This window comes from Malaya genurostris, chromosome 3, assembly GCF_030247185.1.
Source record: "Malaya genurostris strain Urasoe2022 chromosome 3, Malgen_1.1, whole genome shotgun sequence".
In the NCBI taxonomy this organism is placed as follows: domain Eukaryota; kingdom Metazoa; phylum Arthropoda; class Insecta; order Diptera; family Culicidae; genus Malaya; species Malaya genurostris.
Window position 1 is genome coordinate 10,695,607 of NC_080572.1, and position 12,267 is coordinate 10,707,873.

Genomic DNA, 12,267 nt, shown 5'->3' on the forward strand with positions numbered 1-12,267 from the left:
CATAAACACCCTAAACATATTGCAATAACTACCCATACCAAGCTATGTTTTTACTACCTGGACGCTGCGCATGTGTAGATTGAAGAGCAAATACATCGCTGTCGTAACAAGTCGTTTGTTGTGAAGAACCGTCGTCGTTCTTACTCGTTCCGTAAAGTTTATTACATAAGCTCTTCATGGAGTTTGACAAAAAATGAAATTTTTGTTAACCATCATCCCTGTAGCAGCAGCATCCTTCGCTTGCGACAAAGATGTGGTTTTATGTGTCAGTAAAAATATTTTTTATCGAATCGTTTTTTTTATTCTGACATTGATAGACAATTCTAGACTGTGGCAAACTTTCGAAGCACACTACAGAAACCGTTCATTAAACACAATTTAGTCCTTTTCTGTTGATTTATTTTGATTATTTTGAATACAATGTATTTCGTACTGCTTTTAATTGCATGAATTACTATTTATACCTACCAAACAATGACATATTGCGGCTATGAAAGCGAACATTCAACGTTAAACTAGTTTTATTAGCGATTCAGCTGCTGCTTCTATAGATATTTTTTAAATGTGCCCATTTATCGTATGTGTATGTGTGTGTGATCGACGGTTCTGTAGTGCAAACTTGATCAAAATTGATCTTGTGCCGCTAAATCTGATTGAAGAGAAGAAAGTTTGGAAATTTACACCAATTATGACATCAGCCGCATTTTGCATGTGTTTTGCCGCCCCGCCTAGAAGTTTTACAGCCGATCCGAGCTGTCATCTGGCGGTCGCTTGCAGAAGCAATCCGGTGGACAAACCGTTGGGCCACTTTCAGTCGGACAGTACGTACATCGCTGTTCGTACTCGTCACTGTCGAAAGAAAGAAGCGTTAGCATTCGATAAATCTCTAGTTATCAAACCGACGTGAATAATAAAAAATTAGTATTAAAATCTATTTTTTGCATAACCATCTCCCCTTGTTTGCCGCTTTCTGCTGGCAACAAGAACATGAAATGGTTTGTTCTTGATTTGAAGGCTGGTATGTAAACAATGGAGCTTTGAATCCTTGCGGATTTTGTCGATCTGAAAATAAGATTGTTAGCTAGTAGAAAACACCTTGAATGATGTTTCATTCATTATTAAACATGTTAATTAAAACAAGATCTTGACTCAATTAAAGCAATCAAGTTCGCAACTGAATAAAAAATATCACCTGCTTTGAACAGCAGTTCAAGCTTCTTATCCGGTCCTGGTTGAAGTGGTTTGATGCTTCGTTGTTGAGCGAACGATTTGTTTCTTCTGGTGCCGCGAACCAACAATCTGGAAAACAAACGAGGGAAGCCTGTAAGGGGTTTATCTTTTTCGCCGGAGAAAGAACCGTTCGACTGAATCAACTACTGGAGGTACTGAAGGAAACTGCTCTAGTAGAACACTTCTCTCTGTTTCTCTTCTCGTCGTTCTTGAGGAAATGGCTATGAAATGGGTTCTTAAAAATCACCGTTGGGATGGGCGAATCCCTTTTTTTGGTAGGCGAACGAACTACATAGTTTCGGTAATGAAGACCGTTTTATATGAAGGGTGTAATTGAATTGCTCGGATTATGTTGTCTCTTGAGAGAGATTTGTTTTCGTGTTTTTGCAGTTTATTGCTCCATTCTATCTGTTATTGTTGAACTTTCAATAACTACGTGTTAAGCTTCAACAAGCTGATCAAGTTTTCGTATCTCTCATACAATCGGATCGTCTTTGGCTCATTGAACGCTAAATGAGGGGTGTCTAAATGTTGATTGAATGTTGTTAATTATGATATAATTTGCATTTGAAACTGGATCCCTTGTCGGTTAGCATAGCCTACTTCTACGAAAATGACAAACATTTAGCGTTATTTAATCTATGATTGATTTCAAGGACCGCTCTATTTTGAATCAGCTTTTGTTACAACATTGTATCGTTATTCTTGAACGATTCCAATTGAACTCAAAGCTCGACTTATGATTTGTTTCAAATTTTGCATAAGCATTCTTCATGACCGAAAAGGACAATTAGCATCATCAGCTTATCATTTTTACTTTACTTTTGAGGTTGACATAAGCAAAAACTCCTCGAAAACAATATACATATTCATCAGAAACAGTGAGTCTGATTGATTCAATGTTTTTGGGTATTTGTTAATAAATACTCCTAATACCAAGGGGCTAAACAAGGGAACGATAATTTTGACTAATTATTGTCCTTATTACCGGTATCACTTCACGGTGGAACTCGAGTGAAGTGAATGTAGATCCTTATTACGGAAGTCGCTTCAGATAAAAAAGTAAAGCATCAACAACATTTTGAGATTTTTTCACTACAGTGATCGCTACACTGTGAGTATTACTGGTAATAGGTAAACTCAAGTGAAGTGATATGTGAGTGAGGTGAACGTGAAAGTGTAAATGAAAATGGTAACAAGGGCCTATATCTCCGCTAGCTTTTGACCAATTCCAAAAGTTTTATCATCATTAGAAAGGTGAATTCATTTAAAACAGGAATCTACTTAAGCTACGATCAGACTAGCCAGTTTATCTGCCACATACAAGTAATTTTTCGGCAGTTTATATTTGGTCTGGCAATGTGATCACTCTATTCACAGTTAAATGACTGCAACAGTCAAGTTCGACTGCCGACAGTCAATATTTTGACAGTTGTTATGTTTGACTATGACAGACTTTTTGAGCATGTCTGTATTGTGATTACATTGATCAGACAAATAAAACGGGTTACTGGCTTAAATATAGGGCTGTTTATTATTAGGTGTAATATCAAAGAAGTGTTTTGCAAATAGCATTAACTTTACGTCTGCCTAGCGGTTTATGTTGAACCGTCAGGTCGGAGGTAGCAGTTCAACATAAACTGCTACGCACTGATGAGTCTAAGACGAAACGTAAAATCAAATGAAATTGGTTCTGTGCACCTAGCATAAATTAGGGGGTAAAAGCTCTTTACCTCTCAAACTTACCAAAATCTGTACGGCTAGTAAGCCGAAACTTGTTTCGTTCGGGACGTCGGTTTTGATATTACACTTAGGTGTAATATCAAAGAAGTGTTTTGCAAATAGCATTAACTTTACGTCTGCCTAGCGGTTTATGTTGAACCGTCAGGTCGGAGGTAGCAGTTCAACATAAACTGCTACGCACTGATGAGTCTAAGACGAAACGTAAAATCAAATAAAATCAAATGTTTATTACAGTTTTTCTGCACACAGTGATCACATTGGAAAAAAGTTCGTGGGGCAGAGAACTTCTCACGGAATATCGCATTATGATAAAATATCGATCTGGTCTCACAAACGGAAGTTCGTTGCGTTGCTACTTGGTGTGTTGTGTTTGGAAGCAATTTAAGAAGGAATATAAATGTGCTCCGGTTTTTTTTAACTTTTTTTATAAATATCAAAAATAGGTATAGAAATCGTTCAAACGTTAGAAAAATTTTCCGAGGCCAGGAGACGCATGGTGGATTGGTTATTATTTTAGAAAATTTTAAATACTGAACTTTTCCACAGTTTTAAAAAATATGGAACCGAAGCTCTTCGATGTATCATTGTATGTATTCATTAACCAAGTATGAAGTGAGCGTGTTTTTGTTAAAATGAAACGTTTATTTTGAATGAGAAAAAAATAGTCGAAATAATGACCATCTTTCTGATTAGTCTGCGCTGAGATACAGTGGACACCGCAAATAATGATTTTCAAGAAGTATTCTCAAACATATCTCTTCACCGACTCATTTCTCAATATTTTTCCACGAAAAAATTACAAAATGTTGTTTGAATGATGCTTTTTATCATGCAAAACATTTGAATTTATTTTGTTAAACGATAATTCTGGAAAAAAAATCGCAAAAACGATGATTTTTCGAAGATATTTTTACCGCTCAATTTTCTCAGAGATGGCTGAACCGATTTTAACAAACTTAGGCTCGTTTGAAAGCTACTGTCGGACCATTGATCAAGTTCGAAGATCGAATGGCTGTGTTTTTTAGTTCCGGAGATATAATGGAATAAGTGAGGTATCCGACAAAATGTGTTGTTTTTATATCGCGCATGTTTCTCGGAGATGGCAGTACCGATTTCAATAAACCTAGGCCCGTTTGAAAGCTATTATTAGGCCATTGATCGAGTTCGAAGACCAAATGGCTGTGACTTTTGGTTCCGAAGATATAATGGTATAAGTGACGTAACCGACAAAACACGTTGATTTTTACCGCTCTTATATATGAAAGGGTGCCAATATTTTGGGATCACCTCTAATTTCGTAAAGCGCTACTGCTCAAAAGTTTAAGCTCCTTGAAATATGTCCTCATGCAAAATTTGAGCTAAATCGGACATGCGTAAGGGGTGCTGTCCGGCGGTTAAGGTTTGAAAATTTTCGATCTTGAAAAAGCACCATAGCGGGGAGTACATGAAATTTCCAAATTCGAGAATTTTTTTGATGCCAAAAGCCTCAAAACTGCATGAAACGTCGAGATTTAGTGTCATATGAAAAAAAATTTTTTTTTTGAAAATATCAACTTTCTGCGACTTCCAAAAAGTCGAATTTAAAAAAAAAATTTTTTTTTCAAGATGACACTAAATCTCGATTTTTATGCATTTCTAAGTCTTTTGGCATCAAAATTTATTTTTCGGTTTCGAAAGTTTCATGTATTCCCCCCTATGGTGATTTTTCAAGATACATGAAAATTCCACTAAGTGGACTAAGAAGGGTTTTTTAGATCAGCATCACTGTTCTCATACAAATGGGCAACGCAAATGTCAAGCACTAGTTTGAAAAAATGATGCTGACTGTGTGACATAAACATTGAAGCATGCTTTTGTGAAACATTCGAATCAATCTGAATTAATAGGTGTCAAGAATGAGCCAAAATTAGTGTCAGAAAGTATCTCATAAAATGACGCAAAAAATCATGAGATTGCTTTGAAGAAAGAGAAAGGTATTAGCACACCACTAGGTGGATTAAGAAGGGTTTTTTGATATACATATGATTGAAAATAAATCAATAAGGAACAACAATCCCAAAAAATGGACGCTTGTTACTATGAAAAAATAACAACAATCTTTGCCTGCAATTTCAAAGCATTTTGTACAAAGCTTTCGTTGTTCTTTCCGGAAGTGAAAGTGGAAATCTCAGTTCGGCGGGAAAATTATAAACGGCATGATGGTAAAGCAAACCTAACACAAAATTGTCATTGCTAGGGCGTCGGTCATGGTACAACAAATGTTCATATGGGCATTCGCTGTTCAAATTGTACTAATTTGCTTGCAAGCACGTCTGTTCAATGAACGATACCCTCAGATGAATCGTTATGCTCTGATTGCGATGGAAACCATGAAACCAATTATTAACGAAGGCCTATCTGTCAAAAAAATTAAATTCTCTTGTAATAAAATTCAATTTGAAATCATTAGATGTACATATACCTAAGATTTAGCAAAACTGTTCGGCTGCCACTGCTTGCTCTTCTAAAACAACAATTTTTTTTCTAATGTATCTGTTAGTCAATAAACAATACGTACATCCGTCATGTCATCCCATTTTTTGAAATACAGCAAGTTTACGATTTTAATGCGTTGATGAGCAAATAATTCAAATGATAGCTATAAAATGCACAAGATATCGATCTATTATTTTCCTAATAGGATTCTGAATGCTGTGGAGTGATCTTCATAATGAACTCTCCGCTGGTTTTACCCCGTTTTATTTACAACAGCTCAACAAATTTATCTTCTATGAGAAACCTTTATACAATTGATCTAGCAGATTAATGTAACATTTGTAGTAACCTGGCTTTGATTCAGATTATCTATCAATAAAATTCAGGGTTTCAAATTAAGCAATGATTAGTTCAATTAGTTATATATTCTACCACCTTAGAACTAATTGGCTAGAATACAGAATGTAAACCTTGAAATTGTTTTGAGAAATATCGATACAGCCATACATAATTTAAATCATTATTGAAGTTAGGAGTCTATCAGTTCCAAAAGTTCAAACTAAATTCAATTATCATTCATCTACATCAATATCAATGTTTTTGTGATCCTGCTATGGAATAGTTGAGGTTCTTTAAAAGAAAATTAAACATAGATTCACTGAACAAATCATTCCATATTCTAAATCTTTCTTAGATTCTATACAGGTCCTCAGAAACCAGTTTCAACACTCAAAGAAGGAACTCAAATACTCCCTGAAAACGGTGGATAAGATCGAAGTCGACAACTATTCCATTTTTATTTTGTGAGTCCTATTGACATCTCATAGAAATATAAGCATATCACAAGTATTGTCTCAAGATGACATTACTGAGGCAAATTATGATGAAATAAGGGCAATCATTAGTAAACTTGAAAACAAGAAAACTAATAAGAATTTTTGAAAATTAAAAAAAATAAATTCTAAAAAAAGAATTAAATCCTCGATGTTACCTTGAGACATTGCCATTCATTTTGCAAGTGTGTTGAATACTTATTTTTATGTCTTCTAATTGGAGTGCACCATTGCACCAAACCTACACCAATGATTCCAATTTTTGCACATTTTCTACAAAACTCCGTTTGATAAACCGAAGATAGTCGTTTTAGTAAATGTTTTTGCTAAGAAAATGGTCAAAAAAGTATTTTATATTCCGTTGTCTTATTTACACAATTTAAAAGGGCCACGTTATGCACTTCGTAACTTTATATTACATGATTTAAGCTTTCCAAAAAGTATAGTAGTTAATGTTGATGTATATAAAAGTTTAAATGTAAAAATAACTTTTTAAGGCAAAGGCCAAACCGTGCACAGTCTTCAACGAAAATGTGTAATTTTACGTTTTTAGTAATTGTCTCGAACATAGTAGACATAGAAAATAATTGCAAAAAAAGTTATGCACCAAAACTTGATTTTAAGTGGTTTTAAACAAAAATGATTCATATATCCGAAACTTTTTGCGTTACACCTATAGCTTCTTCGGCATAGTTAGAAGTTCTAAAACTTTGTAGAAGACATCGTTTTTCTATCTCTTAAGGGAAAAAAGTGGTTGAAATGAACTTTTATCATAGTTGGTTTTGCACTTTTTTTATTGTGATCAAATCACGAGGTATATTTTTGTAAATGAGTCCTCCAAAGAAACTATGTATCGGATTTACGGTTTAGCAGTTAGAGAATTAAGTTCACGTTTTTGTCGATACAAACCACTGCACAGTGATGCCAATGTGGCAGAAATTCAAAAAAAACTATTTTTTTCCTGCACTGCATTATTTTTTTTGAATTTTCAGATACGTGAAAGATTACAGATTAAAGTATATAAATTTTTGAATAAGAAATAATCTCTCCATATCATCTCCTTCCATACAACATATATGGCGCAATGATGATGTTTTGCGATTACAGTTCTATATAGGTAGGAAAGGGCTGCCACTGTAATTGTATTTGTTTGTTTGAATAGTATTTGTTTTCATAACATTGTTTCTCTACTTTTCAAAAACCACTATGCGATCCTGCACATCTCGGCACCTTAAAGGTTATTTTCAATTGTTTGCGAGATCGACAATAAAAATCACAAAGACAAGGGCTATACTTTTGTAAATGAAGTCGGTGCGAGTAAAATTTAAATAAACGGCTATATGATAAATAAAATCAGAATATTTATAACATGCAAAATATAAAACACCTATGTAAATGTCGTTATATAAATCTATTTATAAATAATAAAAGTTGGTAGCGTTTTGCGTTCTCATATAGAAAGGTTACGCAATCACTGTGAAAAATGACTTTTGAACCGAGGCACGCAGGGCCGAGTGTCATATACCATTCGACTCAGTTCGTCGAGTACGCAAAATGTCTGTGTGTATGTGGGTATATGTGCTTATGTGTGTATGTAACGTTTTTTTGCACTAACTTTCTGGAGCTGGCTGAACCGATTTTCATAAACTTAGATTCAAATGAAAGGTCTTGTGGTTCCATACAAAATTCCTGAATTTTATTTGGATCCGACTTCCGGTTCCGGAATTATAGGGTTAACTGTGCAAAACATAGTGAAAATAAGTTCACCATCTTTTTTTGGAGATGGCTGAATCGATTTTTGCAAACTAAGATTAAAATATAAGCTCTTCAGGTTCCATACTAAATTCCTGAATTTCATTTGGATCTGACTTCCGGTTCTAGAGTTATGGGATAAAATGTGCAAAAAAATGAAAATATGTTTTCTAGCTTTTCTCATAGATGGCGCGACCGTTTTCCACAAACTTGAGTTCAAATGGAAGGTCCTGTGGTCCCATATGGAATTCCTTAATTTCATCCGAATCCGACATCCGGGTCCGGAAATACAGGGTAAAGTGTGTTAAAAATATTATACCATCACTGAAAACGACGAAAAACCACAAGAAAATTTCTAAATCGACTTCAAATCTTCTGCAATTGATAATTTCTATCAATAGACGGTCAAACAAACCGATTTCGGTTATTCTTTCAAGAATCGAATAATTATTTATTTATGATAGTATAATTGATATGAGAAAGGCATCTTTACACCACTAGGTAGATTAAAACAGGTATTTTCTGCTAAGTTTCATGATTTTTTGTGGGTGTATAAATACAGTACAGTTGGTACCGACTCGGATATCACGTTTGTACAATTCCTTTTCCTCAGATTCGACGAATGAATCGATCCAATTTTTGGTGGTGTAGTTTTTGAAACTGACCTGACAAGTTATGCGCAATGGATTGGAGCAAATGGCAACCATATGGAGCAATGTCTGATAAAAATGTCGGCTGGGGCAGAACTTTTCATTGCAGCGATTACAAAAAAAGCTTTTACAACCTTCGGAACATGGGACCTTGTATTGTCATGAAGCAAAAATACTATATCATGAAGATCTTTATATTGCGTCCGCTTTTCATGCAATACTCTGTTCAAACGCAGCAAGTGTAATATGTATATGGTACCAGTGATGGTGTCACCTAATTTAAGCAGCTCTTAACTTAGTATTCAACCACATTTTGTTTCGTACTTCTCTTATTGTAAAGTTTTCGATCTTTCATAAAATCGAGTCGAAAAACTTAAGAAATGAAAAATGATCAACATTTCCCAAAAATCAATATTTTTGTAAAAAAACCTTTTCGTTTGTCACTCTCCCATCTTTACTAATAGTGCAATAAACTTCAACAGTTGTAAGTTACAACATTTCAGAAAATAAAAATATTAAGATTAGCACTTTTGGAGAAAATTGATGTTTTCAAGTTTGAAAGGAAAAAGTTTTTTTTCTCAGTGTATACATTTTCCACGCAGGTTTAATCATAATCTGAAATATTAGTGAAAGCTCCAAATCAATCACGAATTAAAAAAAAAAAATACACAAGTGAATTTATTCAAAAAATCGTCATTTTCCGGTCCGTAGCGAACGGTGCATCATGTCTTTTTTAGGTGGATCGAATATTTTTTCATACAATATCAAGATGGAAATATATTCTGAGACCTCAAATTTTTAATAAAAAATCATCCAGCTGACGTTTACCGACACATTTATGGTTTCTGCCAACTTTTGTAATGAAAGAAATCACTGTGCACTGTGGGGTGTAGGCCTAATTTCCAGTGGAATGTTCAACCTAGAACCTGTATGGGACAAGCAGTTGGTTCAACACTTTTACTGAACATCTCGCTCAAACGCAAAATTTGGCATTGTCTACTATTTTTCCCCTTGTTGAAAAAAAAAAAATCATTACGCTAACAAACTCAAACATGAGCTCAAATGTGAGCTAGTAATATTTTTCCCGGTTTTCCACTTAAATTTGCGACTTTTTCCCGGTTTTTCCCGGTGAAACAAAATTTTCGATTTTTTCTCGGTTTTCCCGGATTTTCCCGGTCACTTGCCACCCTGTATTTAATATATAATATTTGGGACAATTTCACCATGACAGTTTTAAATATGGGTAACATAACATGGATTCCAAGACCTCCTGCACGTCCAAGTGCATTAGATTTTTCTCTTTGTTCGACTTCAATTCGACTAGATTGCACCTGGAAAATATTTTTTGAATTACACGGTAGCGATCATTTACCAATCATCATCACAATCAGTAGTAGCAAATGCATTGCTACATCAGTTAATCGACCTTATTCTAAATAACGTCGTATCGTTTTTTTCCCTCGTATTTCGTTTGTATTCCCCATAACGCTACCAAAATCAAAGGTAGCTATGATTCGATCGAACCACATTCGATCGAAAAATCAATACGTCGTTATTCAGAATAAGGGCGAATATTCCATATGATATGACAAATATATTGAATGGATGGAATACCAAAGTAGATTCTCAAGTATCTTGAATTCAATGGAAGAGCTCCCCCCCCCCCGTTGGCTTGCTTGTTTGTTCGATTCTGGAGGCCGCAGAACAATCCCAAATCAGAGTTTTGAAAAATGTTTGACCTTAGAAACCAGATACAAGAGCATATTTCGGGCCAAGAAATGTAGCTATTGGAGACATTTTGTAGAAGGTTTGTCAAGAGAAACCTCAATGAAACACGGCCAGACGAATGTGGAATCGTAACGTGGGAAATGAGAGTGAGGAATACTCGAACCGATGGGTATTTGACTTTGCTAGGAAAGTTTGTCCAGATTCTGTTCCTACACAGAGCAATTTTCAGTGATGGATTTTTCTATAGCACTCTTGTCTTATCACAATAACGCTCCCGGGTTGAACAACATTTAATGAAACTTAAGAATCTGTCCGATATTGCAAAAAGAAGTTTGTTGGAATTGTTCAACAAGTTTCTTCATCAAAACATTATTCCATCTGCGGGAGGCAAGTAAAAATTATCGCCATTCAAAAGCCGGGGAAATCAGCTTCCAATCACAACTCACATAGATCCATTATAATGTTGTCATGCATCAGAAAATTTTTCGAAAAAAATCGAAAACCTAACAATTACGTACATTAAAACTCAGATTACCTACTTCAATAACCAACTGTTCCAAAGCACACACTACTGCGTTGCCGTTCAATGTCATCCTAACATCGCAGGTAAACACTTTTGCTGTCAAGGCCAACTAGATCGCACTGTTCTTCTTCTGGCAACAAACAATTCAATCGGCTGACAATCGATCTGCAAGCACCAAAACAATCATCTATCGAAAACAATCACTGCTCAAATTTACACTTAACCTAGAAAGGTCGACCTTTCGATCCACTATCAACGGGTTCCGAGCAGAGTTTCCCCGTCGTCGTCGTCGTCGTTGTCACAGCGCTCAAACGAAAACAATGAACCATCCTGTGTAGCCGGAACAAGAGAATCTGCTCAATATTTCACCTCAACAATCTGTCATCTGTCCAACGGAGGACACTTTCAGCGGGTAAGGCAGAGACCGTCTGGGTAATTCAACCTAGCCAGGTGAGACCGCATGACGGGAGCTTGCGCATCGAAACAGTTGAACCACGTGCTAACCGTCGGAACAGAAAGTGGCGCCAGTTGGTGTCGGTGCGGTCGGTTGAGAAAGTACGAATCGGTGCTGTGATGTTTTACTTCCTCCGGCGCCACAACGTTTCGCCAGCCATGAAGGTGCTTCCTGCTTCCGATGTTTCCCTTTCCAATGCTTTCTTCTGATTGGTTCGCATTGCTCCACTGGGGGGGCGTGTTTTTGCTAAACCAATTCAATTAAGTGTGTGAATAATACGACGCTTCGTTATTATTACCTCAGCCCGTGGGCTACTTTTTCCACCAGACTGTGTCCAAACAGAAAACGGGATTGCTATCCTAAGATGGCAAACAAAACAGCTGATAATTTTTTAGCAGAATATGCTGTTATTTCATTGTATTTTATATTGATAGATTTTCACATGATTCATTCAAATGTCAAACAGGGGAAGATTGTTCTCTCAATTTCGATTATAAAATTACATCCGTATCACACCGCACCGAAAAACCAGAACCGAGTGATTTGTTTGCCTAACTCACACCGGCTCATATTCCTCTTGTTAGCACTTTTCGAATAGACACATCGTTACTTGTTTTATAATTGTTTTATAAGCTTCATTCAGTGCCGGAGCCCGCTATCCCATTTATTGTCTGCGCCGTAATAGAATTTAAACAAGGCCATTGATTTTCCCCTGGGATTGTGCCCCTCAACGTCAGTCAGTCGATGGAACAGGTAACGAAGACCGACTACCAACTAGAGCGGCTTAAATAAATGATACAAAATGATTATCACAATAGCAAATCCTGATGATGAAGGCGTTTCATGGGTGGAGGTGGTAGCTTCCAGCCGTTTGAGCAG

The 12,267-nt window shown here is 35.9% G+C and overlaps 1 long non-coding RNA gene across 6 annotated transcripts; it reads right to left on the minus strand.

Annotated features, from left to right (window-relative positions):
• Positions 1 to 368: 368 nt before the first annotated feature.
• On the minus strand, positions 369 to 11,932 carry LOC131438530 (uncharacterized). Of its 6 annotated transcripts, none has more exons than XR_009230949.1 (5): positions 11,687 to 11,932; positions 11,159 to 11,634; positions 10,947 to 11,099; positions 1,193 to 1,299; positions 369 to 1,062 (listed from the first exon to the last, which is right to left on the minus strand). It is a non-coding gene; the product is annotated as an uncharacterized LOC131438530 (long non-coding RNA). The 6 variants fall into 6 exon arrangements; XR_009230950.1 differs by having other exon boundaries at positions 10,951 to 11,099; positions 11,687 to 11,930; XR_009230948.1 differs by having other exon boundaries at positions 369 to 849; positions 11,687 to 11,927.
• Positions 11,933 to 12,267: the final 335 nt, after the last annotated feature.